The sequence below is a fragment of the Microcebus murinus genome, chromosome 5, assembly GCF_040939455.1.
Source record: "Microcebus murinus isolate Inina chromosome 5, M.murinus_Inina_mat1.0, whole genome shotgun sequence".
Taxonomy (NCBI): Eukaryota; Metazoa; Chordata; class Mammalia; order Primates; family Cheirogaleidae; genus Microcebus; species Microcebus murinus.
In genome coordinates, this window is record NC_134108.1 from 45682710 (window position 1) to 45697547 (window position 14838).

Sequence of the window (14838 nt, forward strand, 5' to 3'; positions counted from 1 at the left end):
TTTGATATCAGAGCCTTTTAGCAGATGTGTTCAATAAGAAATAGCTTTATGAGAAATTCTCATCCATACATTAGTCATCTCCCATCAATGCACTTCTTCCTGATTCAGTGACTCTGCCTCGTCCAGCCTCCACAGTCAACACGCCTCTCGCAAGGTCATCCGTCTCTCCTGTTGGGGCGACGCTACATCACCCAGGTGATTCTGTAAGAAATTTGACATTACAGAGTCTGGCCCTGTCCCAAGGCTCACTTGTCGCCTCCTCTTTTGGACTGCAGAGTTGCCTTTTCCTCTCCACAAGCACCTCCAGGTGTGGTTGGGTCTCGCCTGGCCGGCCCAGTCCTGACGCCCTCCCCTCGCATTCTTGTCAGCCGCGGGGCCAGCATCTTTGCCGTCACTTTTTTCTCTTCTGAGAAAAAGCATTCCTCCTGCTTCCATCTTGGTTTCCAGGCATTCCTCAATTAGTGTTCTTTGTCATAGTCTATGAGAAATATACCCCGTCTCCCAAATTTTTTAACTTTTTCTAATTCCCTTCAATTTTGTAAAGACTCATTTTGTCTGAGAAAACCTTTTTATAGTCTCCCTTGTCCCTTAGGTAGGATTGACTCATCCATGGAATCTCCCTGTTTTTCCTTGCTCATGCGTTAGAGTCTAGTGTAAGCCCCCTGGGAATTTTCATAACTTCTTGTCAACTCTGGGCCTTACAAAAATGTGGGGCTCACTTCCTCATTTCAGTGACTGTGGAACTAACCCAACAAAGAACCAGAATTTAGGGCCGCTGTCATTAGAATGATTTCTACACAAAGTGGGAATGATGCCATTTGCCCTTCAGAGATCTTATTCACCACTTTTCCCTCCAGTATCTTCCCCTTTCATATTAATATAACCTCCAAACCGGTTCCTCCTTTCATCCTTACTTTTCTACCACATCCCCATCTCCAACATTTCAGATCCTCTTAGCACTATTATTAGGTCAGGAGGCCTCTCTCTGAAGGTCACACTAAGATGTTAACAGCAGTTCAGTGCTTCCCCTGTCAAGGAGTCTTTCTGAAGGCAAACGCATACACTGTTAACTGGGAGGTGAATTGAGGGACCAGTGTTCTCCCTGCGAGTAGGGGAATTTTGTGCATGGGAGTATCTGGGTGGGGAGTGAGTGTAAGGTTAGTGCTTTCCTGTACCCACCCAATACCCCAAACCCAGCCCCGTATTTCTTTTACTGCTTGTGGCAGATATTTTATGTGCTTCTAACAGAATTCTTCACCTGGAAACTCAAGTAATCCCCATGTCCAAGTAGAAAAACCGTCATCTCTGTCCATCCCTATCTGTTCTGTAGATGGGCCTCTACAAACTGCCCGAGTTGCGTAACTATCCTGGAGGAAGCCGTGTTCTCTCCCCTTCACATAACCTTGTTCTCTTCTGGAGAAACAGCTCTGCAAGATGAAACACACTTGAGGGAAAATGACATTACTGAGGAGACAATATTTAGTTGTTCCCTTAAAGCCCAATGGGCAGTGATCCAAAAACGTTTAGGGAAATGGAAGTAACTTGTTACAAGCAAGCTTTTACCCTGTGAGTTCTTTTGAGCTCATTTGCCTGAAGATCAGCCTTGAAATTAACAGGCTATTTTGGATTTGTTAGAGACTCTAAACTTTTCTGAGCTCATTTAATAGATGGATTCTATCATGACAGGCACACTATAAGGTCAAGGTCCCAGAGTGGGGTGCACATGTCTTGTGATCTATTGAGGTATAGGGGAGGATAATGAAAATCAATAAATGTATCCCACTGTCATGTAACAAAATATAAGCAGTGTTTGCAGTAGACAGGCCATAGCTTATTAGCAACCGAGGAGAAGTTATAGCACAAGATTTGCTGAAATCACAAGGGAAAATGTATTTGTGTTGTCTATCTCTTATGTATTTTCATTCTAGAAACGGAATGCTGCTATTAGGCAATTTAACCTCTTACTTGTGATGTTTGCTGATATTTCCAAGGAGGGTGTTTCTTACACAAGCATTAATTAACAAGCAGGTTGCCAGTCAGGACAAGCCCAGGGGTGCCATTATTTGCATTTGCTGATCAAGGACTCTTTGGGGTTACAAAGGGGTGACTCAGAGAGCTAGGGGCCGTGTCATTCTGCCCGGTGCTTGGCCACGCAGCGCAGCGCCAGTGTGACTCGCAGCTCTGCAGCTCACCTGGCTTTGGTTTTCAACACCTTACACTGCCATGAACGGAATTATTGGCAAATCAGAGTTCACACCCCAACTTTTCAGTCTTTCCCCTAATTCTTGCTCTGTCAGAGGTCGAGGACAGCAGTATAATGATTCATAGGCCCTACTTCCTGGCATGCAGTGATTTCCCATGGTGAGTGGTGACTTATGCTGAGAGAGGGGTAAAGAATGTTGATTTGCTTTTTTTTCAGTGTGACCTTTCTGTTGACAGAGTGTTGGTTAGGAGTACTTTGTCTCCATTTGCAAGGCCATCTAAGTAATGTTTAAACGCATTCTGACTTTTTAAGCATAGGTCACTTAAATGTATATTATCCATAGAGGACTAGGATATGATAACCCCATTACATACTTTATTGGAAAAAGAAATGTAACTTTGAAATATTTTTTCTTACTTATTTTGGCATGTAAGGATTAAGTATGCCTCATAGAAGTCAAGAGCTGCAGAAGTTCCCTACGGCCCCACTTTGTAGACGGGAAAACTGAGACCCAGAGAAGTTATTATACATGAGTTGTCCATTTCCACAGAAACTGGAACTGGTTAGTGACAGAGACAGATTAGGGCTGAAATCAGCTAACTTCAAGCTATTATATTATCTAACATTAGCTTACTTGTACCATGTCATATGGGGAAGTCTAGGTGTAAGGAAGTTTGAGACTTGTGCCATGAGTTCCATGAAGGATCAAAGGAGAAGCATGGTGATTGGTGTCAGTTGGACCTCACCTCCATTTGAATCTTAGCCCTGGAACCTGGTGGTGGTCACTAATTTACTTAATTTTTCTGAGTGTATTTTCTCATCTTTACATATGAGAATAGGCATAATAATGTCCATTTCATATTATCTGCTGTAAGAATAGAAGATAAGAAATACAAAGCTCCTGGCGCACATAGTAGGCTCTCAATAAATGGAAGCTGTAATTATTATTTAAAACTAAGCAACACCTGTGCTTGCTCTCTGGGGTTCCCTTTCAAAGCAGCCCTGGTTATACTTTGTACTGTCTTAGAACTGTGCTTTGTCAGATCCTGCATGCTTCAGTTAGTTTTCTCAAGCGGCTGCTGAAGTTTTGTCCTTCGTAATTTGCATCTGAGTTGTCTCATTTCCTTGAAACCCTGTCACAAGCCAGGAGATTGTTGCAGAACATGATCTGAAACCTCACTAGCATGGGAAGTCCCCTCCAAAAGAGGTACTTTTTTCTCATCTGGAGTTTTGCGTTTCTCTTTCAGGTTGTGCAGGCCACGCCTCAGCCTGGTGGCTGCCTGGCTGCAGTGGAGGGCCCTGCCCTGAATGTCCTGTGGACAGTGTGGGTGCAGCAGGGAGCCCGAGGAGCTGGCCACCTTTGCTTCTGGACAAAGAATGTCTTTACTGCCACTGCCTCTGTCTCTGCATCTTGGTGACCTTTTGGCTTACCCCCAAAGGTCCTTTGTTGCTTTTTCTCTTTCCTTTGGTATCTCTCCTTGTCACCTCTCTCCCTCACCAGGGCCAATTCTGGAAACCTCCAATGAAATTTATAATCATCTGTGGTCCTTGGGGGAGTCCTGGGGCTTTGCATTTTTCTGTGTCCTCATTTCCTTTATCGCTCACCGGGGTTTCCTAAGCAGCCTAGGCCCTCTCCCTCCCCCTGTGATGGGGAATTACAGATAGTTCTTCTTTTACTTCTCTTTTTCATAAAAACACAGTTGCAAAAAGATATACCTTATGTTTGGGTCTTGCAATGAAAAAAATTGCTCCAGTCATTTTTGTACTATTTTTTCCTGTAGTTCAGATGCTATGGGCATATCATGATAAAATATAGTTCATTTAATTAAATGGGTTCATTCCTTTAACCAAAATGGTTGTGCACATATATTTAGTACTGTACTTTCTAGATATTTTGTCACCAAGGAATTTCCCACATGAGGATATGTTGCAACACAAGTGAACCATCTGCAATACTTTTTGACAAAAAATAAAGACTCATTCTAAGTGTTCTGAAAATATTTTAGATCATATTAAATATCTTAAGAGGAATTGTTCAAAAAGAGAAAATATAGCCCCAATCCCAGCTTTTTATTGTAGTGACTGAGTTTGCTTTCATATATTAACTTTCATTTTTTATTCATGCACTATTCATAGATTGTAGGTTCATTAGCGTAGGGTTTAAAATTTATGTTTTAAAAATGAAACTTGATATTGCCTCAAATTTATGGCAATGAGCTTACCCACTTTTCTGATTTTCTGTGCACTGTCCTCTTTGAGCTATAATAGACCGAGTAATTATGAAATCAACACCCTCTTCCCTGGAGGTTAATGCCCTATAAAGCCCCTGGGTCAAGCTCCATTTTTGGCAGCTTCTCTTTTTTTCAGGAGTGACGGAGAAAGGTTCCAGCATGCCTTGTTTCGTTTAATACACAGATATGTATAGAGAATCTGCTAAGTATTGAATGTTAGTCACTATGTTGATAGCGGACACGGAATGTGCAATCACTTTGACATGTTGAAAATGGGAGGAAAAAACATGGAGGTGACTTTTGTGGTGGTTTTGTGATTCTTCAAGTGGCTCAGAGCCAGTGTTTTTCGGAGGAAAAACATTGTGTCTGCTATTGTGTTCTGCAGAATGGGAAGAAGTGACTATGAAGGCAATAAAGGTCATTAAATATAAAATGTCCGATTTTGAATCAAAAGTTTAGTTTATTATACCTCAAACAAGAAGCAGTACAATTAATCAAAGAATGTGCTTAAACTGTTGACACAGTTTTTCCATCTTAATGGTGGCTTGTTTATGCCAGCAGCGAAGAAGTCTGGAGAGTGAATGGTGATGAGCTCGCCAAAGGTGTTTTTCACAGCTTGTTGAAAATTGAATATTTTTCCTTGCAAGAAGTGGTCCAAAGCCGAGAAGAAATGGTAATCAGTTGGTGGAAGAAATGGAAGAAGTGGTAGTTAGTCTGGTGAATATGGTGGATGACAGAGAGTTTGCAAGTCCAGCTTCTGTGGTTTTAGCAGCGTTGTTTGTGTGACATGTGGTCTACCATTGTCTTGCAAGAGGATTGGGCTGTCTCTATGGACCAATCTCAGCTGCTTAATCTCAATCATCCTCATCATGTCATCCAATTGGCTGCAATTCCATGACATCTGCTGTAATCGATTGACCAGGTTTCATGATGCTGTAGTGGATAATACCACCGCTGGACCACCAAACAGACACCATTAACATTTTTTGATAAATATTCAGTTTTTGACCTGTTTTGGCACTTCATCTTTATCCAACCATTATGCAGATTGTCAAAATGTATCCATTTTTCCTCACACGTAACAAAACGGGGTAGAAATGGTTCATCTTAGGTCATGAGAGTAAAGAAAGGCAAGCCTGCAGACAATTTCTCTGCTGACACTCATTTAAATCATGTAGTACCCATCCATACAGCTTCTTTATCTTGCCCATTTGTTTTAAATAGTCCAATATTGATGTAGTGATGTCAAATCTTGCTGCTAATCCATGAGTAGGTTGAGATGGATTTGCTTACACTACAGCTTTCAGCTCATCAGTATCCACCTTGGTCTCAGGTCACCCACCTGTGTCTTATTTTCAAGATTAAAATCAACAGAACATAACTCGCACCATCAACGTACTATGTACTCATTAACCACATCCTTCCCAAACACTCCGTTGATATTTCAAGCTGTCTGCACTGCATTGGTTCCACAATTGAACTCATATTTGAAAATAACATGAATTTTTGTCTTATCCATATTTTCACAAAAATTGCTCTAAAAAAACCTTTGAAAGATAATCATAAGCCAAAATATGTATTTGGAAGACTGAGGATGTACCTTCACAATCAAAATAAAACAAAAAGTGTCAAAGTGAAATGTCAGAGATATCAACTGCCAAACTTAGTACTTAAGGAAATCAGACATTTCATAGTTAATAACCTAATAAAAACAAGGGGCATAGTAAGCCATGGCTTGGGTGTGGAGTTGGGTTTGTATTTTGGGCTAGATAATTAAAATAATGGGCCCCACAAGTAAGAGAGCTAAATTGAATCAATAACCATGGGTTGGATAGCTTAGTTTCTGGGGGCAATCAACTAGAGGCTTTGTTTGTTTGTTTGTTGGGGTTGGGGGGAGATTTAAATGAATTAGCCTGATTGATTCTCACTGAAAAGGAGAAGACTATTCTGACAGGTTTGTACAAAAACTGATATTAATCGCCTATGTAACTATCAATAAAAAGTCCCAGGCTAAATTTGGCTCCAACTTTGGCTGAAATTAAGTCTTCCGACAAAAGTTCTGATGAGTTTGCCTTTCTCCAGATTTCTTCATAGCTTTCGTCCTTGCGGGCTTCTACATTAGACAGGCTTCCTGTCATGGCAGCAAGGAAAGCTATCAGCAGTGTGTGCCTTACTTCTTGTTGTGAAGCCCTGGTGGAAAGTGTATGCGTTTTTTACTCTGACTGGCCCAGCTTGGATCAGCCCTGGAGGCAGGTGGTGGGATTAGCCTCTATCCAAAGGATATGGATCGAGAATGGCATGATGGCACTTCTCTAAGGAAAGGAGTGCATTCTGTTACCCAGAGAGGCACACTGCGCAGGTGAAAACCAGTAAGAACCACTACACAGATCCTTTAGAAAGGAATGGATCTTTGCTCTCTAGAAAAGTACTCTAAAGCACAAAAGGACACAACACAGTTCTGCTCATGGTTTCCATTCACAGAACTGCTGAAGTTACATATCTATACCCTAGAGTTCCAAAGACCCCAGCTCAAAAACTCTGCTCCATAGTGTGGAATAATTGAGGGTAGGCACTGTGGCTTTCTGGTCACAATATTTCCCACACCTAGTTGACAGCCTTGTACATTATTTAAGCCCTCAATATATTAATAGTGAATGAATGAATGAATGAATGAATGGACGAGCCAAATAACATTGTTTTGGTGATCTGCTATACTAGAAAAGAGATGAGAGCAGATGTGAAATTTAAGGGAAGAAAGTGTCCATGAGCAGGGTGTTAGTCTGGGGTGCCCAGGGATGTCGTGGGATTCACTGTGGTGGCTCAGCTGATCCCACTTCACAGCCACAGCCAGGGTTGGGGGACGTCACCTCTGAGGCCTTCTCAGGCCACTATGTGGCTGCTAACTCCTGTGTGGTTCTTCATGTCAGTGGCAAAAAAAGAAGAAAAAAATCACTTACTGTTTTCTCCCTATAATAATCCTTTAAAATAATACTTGTGTCTTTCATATTTTTAGCTTCCACTTTAGAACCTGCACTCAAACTAAAACTTATTTGTCGTGATTGAGATTTATTTTCTATCCAGTTATTGGATTCAGGCTGAGCATAGTGGCTCACACCTATAATCCTAGCACTTTCAAGAGGCTGAGGCAGGAGGATCTCTTGAGGCCAGGAGTTCAAGACCAGCCTGTGTTACACAGTGAGACCCCCTCATCTCTGTAAAAACTAAAAAATAACAATAATAATAATAGTAATCAGGCATTTTGGGGCATGCCTGTTGTCCCAGCTACTCAAGAGTCTGAGGTGGGAGGATCACTTAAGCCCAGGAGTTTGAGGCTTCAGTGAGCTATGATGATGCCACTGAACTCTAGCCCAGGCAACAGAGTGCAACACTGTTTCAAATAAATAAATAAATGAATAAATAAATAAATAAATAACTGGATTAATTTATTGGATAATTAGGAGCTCAATAGATAATTGCTCAAATGAATTTAAATTCACCATTGGAAGATCTCAGAATTGTCAGGGTTGTACTTCTGGCAGAATGATGGAAACTATAGGTCAGCTGCCAGAGAGCAAGTAAATTGAACAGCTGATAAAAGAGAATGTCCTCAATCTTGTGGCATTTTAACTATCAGGTCAGCAGAGGAAAGTGGTTGAAACAATTACCCTGAAGTCACTGAGTGCAGCAGATTTGGGAGACCACATGTTGAAAGAGAGCTTTTTGTTCTGTTCTCTTGCCTCAGGGCCCTGTGAATTGATAAATAGGAAGGCACTAAGAGAACAGAAATAGAAGAAATTATTCTGCTCAGACTTCAAACTGAGAAGAATGAGATAACTGACTCTACCTTTCACAAATTGCCTAGTATGGGAGGAATGAAAGACAGATAATAAGCAACTTTCAGCCAGAAGGAATATGGCTGATGAGTTTCTGGTGATTTGAATCTATGCATATGTATCAACTGCTGATATATGTATATACAGTACATGTGCTTATGTAAATAATCATAGGCTGGAAGCATTTTTTGTTCATATATATATATATATATATTTTTTTTTTTGAGATAGAGTCTTGCTCTATTGCTAGAGTGCTGTGGCATCAGCCTAGCTCACAGCAACCTCAAACTCCTGGGCTCAAGCGATCCTCCTGCCTCAGCCTCCCTGCCAGTAGCTGGGACTACAGGCATGTGCCACCATGCCCGGCTAATTTTTTCTATATACCTTCCAGAGTATGCCAGAACTTTGGAATGTACATTATTATTGGCTCCATCTCAGACCAGTCATAAGTCAAAGAAAATAGCAGTTCCAGGGGGATTAACAGAGGTTTCTAGACCCCCACAGTGTGTGGACCTGGTGATAAAGGGAGTCTGCTCTCCCCGGATACTAGACACATTCATTTCAGTCTCTGTCGTACAGTGCCTGCCTCTACCTCACTTGGTAAGGAAATTGCCTTTTCTTGATAATTAAAACAACCAACAAGGTTGGGAAAGGGGACAACCTACTTTTTAGTTGTCTAGCTAATTTCTTTCCATTTTTAGTAGAGACATGGTCTCATTCTTGCTCAGGCTGATCTTGAACTCCTGACCTTGAGCGATCCTCCTGCCTCGGCCTCCCAGAATGCTAAGATTACAAGTGTGAGCCACCACGCCAGGCCTGTTCATATTTTTTAAGGACTCAGTACTGAGTATCAATATGAGAAGATAGTTTACTTCTTTTTCCCATTAATTTTCATTAAGCCTGAAATGCTTAATGAAAGCATTTGGTTGGTGTTATTATTTCCCATTTTACAGATGAGGAAACTGAAATCCAGAGAAAGGGAGTGAGCAGGCCAAGGGTCATTTCTTACAATAGTATTCACAGTGCTATTCAAGATATTTTCGTTTTTCTCATTCTTGTTTTTATAAGGGACATTACCTTTTTCTTTGTGTGTGTGTTTGTGTGTATAGCTTTATTAACCATATTATTTGGGCTCTTGATAGAACAGATATTATGATATGGTGTACATTTGAGCTAGTAGTGAGAGGGGAGAATGGATGTATTTGAAGATATACTTAGGGACCCAAAGGAGTTTGCTATGGCAGGGCCTGCTGGTCTCTGTACTGGTTAGACAGGCTGGGCCATGCTGTGCTAACCAGCAACTCCAAACCTTAAAGTGACCAAGTGTCTCTCTTGCTCGTGCCAAGTTTGCTAAGTGAATGGGGACTGGATGCTTCTCAAGGCAGCCCTTTTTAGTGTGATGGCATGATGTGGGTCTCCACACCAGCGTGTGCTTCCATAGTAGCCAAGGCAGGTCAGGAGAGTGCTAGAGCGTCTACACCAGCAACTTGATGCTTCCTTCTGGAAGTGGCACTCACATCTTACTGGTCAGAAGAAGTCACATGGCTACATCTAATTTTAAGGTGATGGGAAAGTATAGTATTTCCTTGTCCCCAAAGAGAAAAGTTAGGAATATTGGTAAGTAGCACATGTGTCTTCTCCATGACCCCAACTTTGTAGGGTAGAGCAGTGTTTTAAATAACTTTTGGATTTACATATATCCTTCAAATATATAGAGATAACTTCATGCTCAAATCCGGGGTACTCAACTTTTTCCTTAAAAATGTTTGAAACTCCTGGATTCTCTCAGTATGGTTGCAGACCTAGATTTCAGCTGAATAGTTAGTGCTGAGAAAAGTATTACGATTAACCTCATAAATTGATTTTTAATACTGCATTATTTGATTTTTAAAGGGCATTAAGAAACCACTTCCAGAGAGCTACACAAAATGAATACAAGTGAGCTAATAATGCAAGTGAGAAAGCAAGTGCCACTGAATTAAGTATGCAGCAACACTTGTAAAGAGATGAAAAAGCATATCTAATTATTTCATTGTGTTTATCTTTCGTCAATCAGAAAGCCTGCGGAATCTAGCGCATTTCTCTAGGCATTCTGTGGTGAGTTAATATCAATTAATATCTACTTGCTGTTAAGTGTCGACAGTAAGTTTCTCAATTCACAAGCTTGACATTTTGCAGTACAGGGCATAGGTGAAAGCTTTCCAGGTTGCTGCTAAAAGCAACTCAGAAAGATGAGAAGTGGACATCAGCCCTTTGCCAAGGAGGTCCTCTGAGTCTTGGTACTTCCATAGCAGACTGTTTCTAGAAGAGAAGCCAGGAGATAGGCCGACCCAGTTCTCTAATCTCGGTGGTGTATGGTGTACCCCAAGGTTACCAAAGCTCTAGAAAGGAATTTACTTGCAGATCTACAAAGATGAGGCAGGGAGCTTAAGTGTGAGTCCAGTGGAGACTCTCTTTGGAATTTCACTTCTCTGCAAGAAAATATGAGGACCAACACCTCAGAGGGAGCTAGCTGGCTTCAGGATTAATTAGGCCAGGGGAATTCCAATGACACTGCTGGATTTTCTAAACAGCAATCACAATTCTTTTCTTTTACTATAACAAAACTGGTTATGTGTGAATCTGGGCCTTTAAAGGTAGTTAACTAAGCAATATGTATTTGCTTTATAAAAGAGGAAATTTATGGAACGGCATATTAATAGGAAATGCTGTCATTTTATAGAATGCTTCTAATGTGTTAGGAACATTCTAAGCTCTTTCCATACGTTATATTATTTAAACCTCATATGATGATGCAGATGAAGGCTCTGCCCTACTTGTCCTGTGGACAGTGTGGGTGCAGTGGGGAGGCTGAGGGTCTGGCCACCTTTGTCATTGGGGGCTTCATGGCTGCTGCTTCTGCCCCTGCGTCTCTGTGCTGTCTCAGGGGGTGGTGTTAATATTTCCCATTTTATAGATGAGGAAACTGAAATCCAGAGAAAGGGAGTGAGCAGGCCAAGGGTCATCTCTTACAGTAGTATTCACAGTGCACACTCTGTGTATAGGGCCCGTAACAGGCTCTTTCGGTACATTACCTTGTGTAAGTGCTAGTATATGTTCCAGTTGAAGAGGAAGACTCTTAAACTCTGGGACATTGAGTGACATGCCAGAGTTCACACGGTTGGTAAAAGCTTAGATTTAAATTTGGGTCTCCTGGCTTGAGTCCTGTGTTTATTTGACCATTCCACATCTGTGCCTAGATGCCAGTGGAATCAGAGCTCCCAAGCCCTGCATGGCTCTGAATAGGGCCCCATATAAGCTAGGAGTTCATGTTTCAGGGTTAGGTTTGTAAGGTCAATGCTGAACAGGCTGACTTTTCCTTTGTTCTTCTAGGGTCCATTTGCTGGACATAGGATATATTATCCCCAGAAATATGACTAAACAGTTGTTTTGCTTGCTTATTTCTTTTGTTGTTCCTTCTTACAGGGTAACTAGTGTCCCCAGCACACAGTAAGTAATTAGGACCCATGTTCCTGACAGAGCATTCTGCTTAAAGTGGCCTTGAAATACCTTTTGGTAGAGTAATTGTTTAATTTAGGCAGTTTATTTTCTTGGAAAGGAGGCAACAGGTTCTACAGGCTTTGCCAGCTAAGACTTTGGTTTTAATCCCCTCCTTGAAAACATTCTCCTTAATCCACTCTGGGTAAGATGGTGGATTTCTTTACACCTCGGTCTTTACCTTTGAAATACACAGATTAAGGAAGTCACTGAATAGACTACTCTTTCTTATCTTGCTCAACATCTACTTGGAGAGAAGTCAAACCTAGACTTCCTTGATATTTAATGGGAGCTCCAGGTGGTTTGAACAGCCAAATAAGAAACAGGGCTCCCCTTCGATGTAAAACCTGCCAAGTATGAGGTCTGAAAGACCATCATTATTACGGATTTAATGTGCAGAGAAAAACTATCTGCAACCTTCCAGAGTATGCCAGAAGTGTGGAATGTACATTATTATTGGCTGCATCTCAGACCAGTCATAAGTCAAAGAAAATAGCAGTTCCAGGGGGATTAACAGAGGTTTCTAGACCCCCACACTGTGTGGACCTGGTGATAAAGGGAGTCTGCTCTCCCCGGATACTAGACCCATTCATTTCAGTCTCTGTCGTATGGTGCCTGCCTCTACCTCACTTGGTAAGAAAATTGCCTTTTCTTGATAATTAAAACAACCAACAAGGTTGGGAAAGGGGAAAACCCACTTCTGGCTTTAAACGCAAGGTAAGGAATGTTTTTCTCTTTAGTGCATCCCACTCACTTTGGGAAAGTGATTTCGTGTGATTTATTACTCAACAGTCTCATCAGCAGAGATGTCCTGAGTGCATTGTGTGTGCCGGGTATTGGGCCAGGTGCTGGGGATTAAGCTCTGAACAAAACAGATAGAATCTCTGTCCTTGCGGGGGTGGTTCATGGGAGATTCAGAACAAAAACTAGCCAAGGATAGTGCAGCATGCTGAATGCTATCGAAGGGAGACTTTATATGCTCTGGGAATACCAAGGGGGCACCTAACACCTAACCTTCACTTGGGGGTGCTGGGAAAGGCTTCTTGCGATAGGTGGAGACTAGAATGAAGGACAGTAGGAGTTAGGGCAAAGCTGAGGTGGGGCCTGAAGGACAGCGTGATAGGCTGAGGCAACAGCATGAGCCAAGGCTCAAAAATGAGAGGGAGCACAGCATATTTGATGCAGGAAAGACATTCAGATAGGCTAGAAAGAAGGTTAGTATTGGGGCGGGGTGGTACGGATGAGCTTGCACAGGAGTTTGTAAGCCAAGTTAAGGAATTGATCAAATTCATATTTTATAATGATCACTCTGGCTTCAGCATCAAATGTAAAATGGCTTGGAGGGGTTAATAACTACACATCTGTATAGAGACCAGTCAGAATAGGACTTCAGTAATATGGTGAGAGATGGTGTGTTGGAACTAACCTAGTGACCATAGTGGTAAAGAGATAGGTGGAAGAGTAGAGCTGGCAGCCTCTGAGGATTGGTGGTTTGCCAGGTCAAGGGGAGGGTGTCTGGTTTAGGTAATTGGTTTGACAATGATCTCATTTTCATTGATTAGGAACACAGGAGTAAGAGTATGCTTGAAGGGAGAAGATGTTTCTGGTTTGGGTTGTGCAGGGTTTGAGGTGCCTGTGGGACATCCCAAGGAGATATCCAGTAGGCAGTTAGTCATATGGATCCATGCTCATAGGAGAGAGATCTGAAAATGGAAAGTTGGCAGTCACTAGCATTAGATGGCAATAGATGACATTACCTGGGGTGCTTGCTAAAAGGGGAATACTGGGCACAATGACAGGGAGCACCAACAACTGGGGGATGGGCCACAGGTGGGAACCCACAAAGGAAACCATGAAAAAAGAAAGGGAGAAATCCAGGGAGTAGTGATTCTACAGAATCCCAGAAGTAGAGGAAAACAACATGAAACTAAGGACAGGCCCATTTATTAATATATTTTACTGTAAGAAATCAGAGTAGGTCAAGGGAAGTTAGGATTCAAAAATCAAAGCTGGAAAAACAAAGAATAAGTTTTACTTTTATTATCTATGTGTGTATGTGTAGGGAACTTGAGGCATATATTATTTATATGTGGCTTAGGCATATGTGGAATGTTTAGGCATATGTGGAATGTTAGTCACTTTACACATAATTTATTTAGAATTTATGTATCGATTTTTTTCCTAGGCCAGTGGAGGATATACAAGGAGTCTAAGCTGTATCTGTCTCCTAAATGTTTGTAATGTAGTTAGGGGTATAAAAATACACAATTTTCAGCAATAGTAGGGATAGCACATGATGAGTAATAAGAGCTTACATAGAAAATAAGATCTACAAGATTATTTATTTCTTTATTTAGAGACAGGGTCTTTCCCATCTTGGGCAACATAGGTGCAAGAGATCCTCCTGCCTCAGCCTCCTGAGTAGCTGGGACTACAGGCATGCACCACCATGCCTGGCTAGATCAACAAGAGTTTAGAAGAGGGAGATACTGATTTTACCAAGTATGGAACAGAAAGACAAGACACAGTTCTGGGCATCTAGTTCTGTGTACTGCTTAGAATTTTGCAGATTTAGGAGTGTTAGAAAACTATATACAAGAAAGATAGAATCTTGGTCTTGTTCTCCAACATGCCTTTTCTTGACCTGACCAGGGTAATGCTGCATCTTTTCAGAAGTGCCTCTGGCTTCTCAAAGCAACATTCTTCCCGAGGAGGAACAATTAGCCTTTTTCTTCTTAATAAAATAATCAACAGCCTAGAAAGGAAAAGCCAGCAGTGACATTTCAATCACGCCTCCAACTCCCCAGGTTGTTCTGAGAAACCCCCAAATTTCTTGTAGAGAAGAACATGCAAAGTATTTAGCAACAAGTTCCTCCTCGCCCTAAAGTATGCCAGAAACAAACTTTGAAAGCTCATGGAAAATACAGAGAACTTGTGGCTTTTGTTACTTGGCAACTAAGATCTGAGCTGTTAAATTAAGAAATTTGCATTATTTTAGGATTCTAAAAATGCAATGCATGTTATTTTCTTTTCT

The 14838-nt window shown here is 41.5% G+C and overlaps 1 long non-coding RNA gene across 2 annotated transcripts in view; it reads left to right on the plus strand.

Annotated features, from left to right (window-relative positions):
• Positions 1-3356: 3356 nt before the first annotated feature.
• Positions 3357-14838, plus strand: part of LOC142870887 (uncharacterized) — a 151567-nt gene continuing 140085 nt past the window's right edge. For both annotated transcript variants that reach the window (XR_012919213.1, XR_012919212.1), the window contains exon 1: positions 3357-3410. This is a non-coding gene — a long non-coding RNA (uncharacterized LOC142870887). The remainder of the gene's footprint in view (positions 3411-14838) is intronic.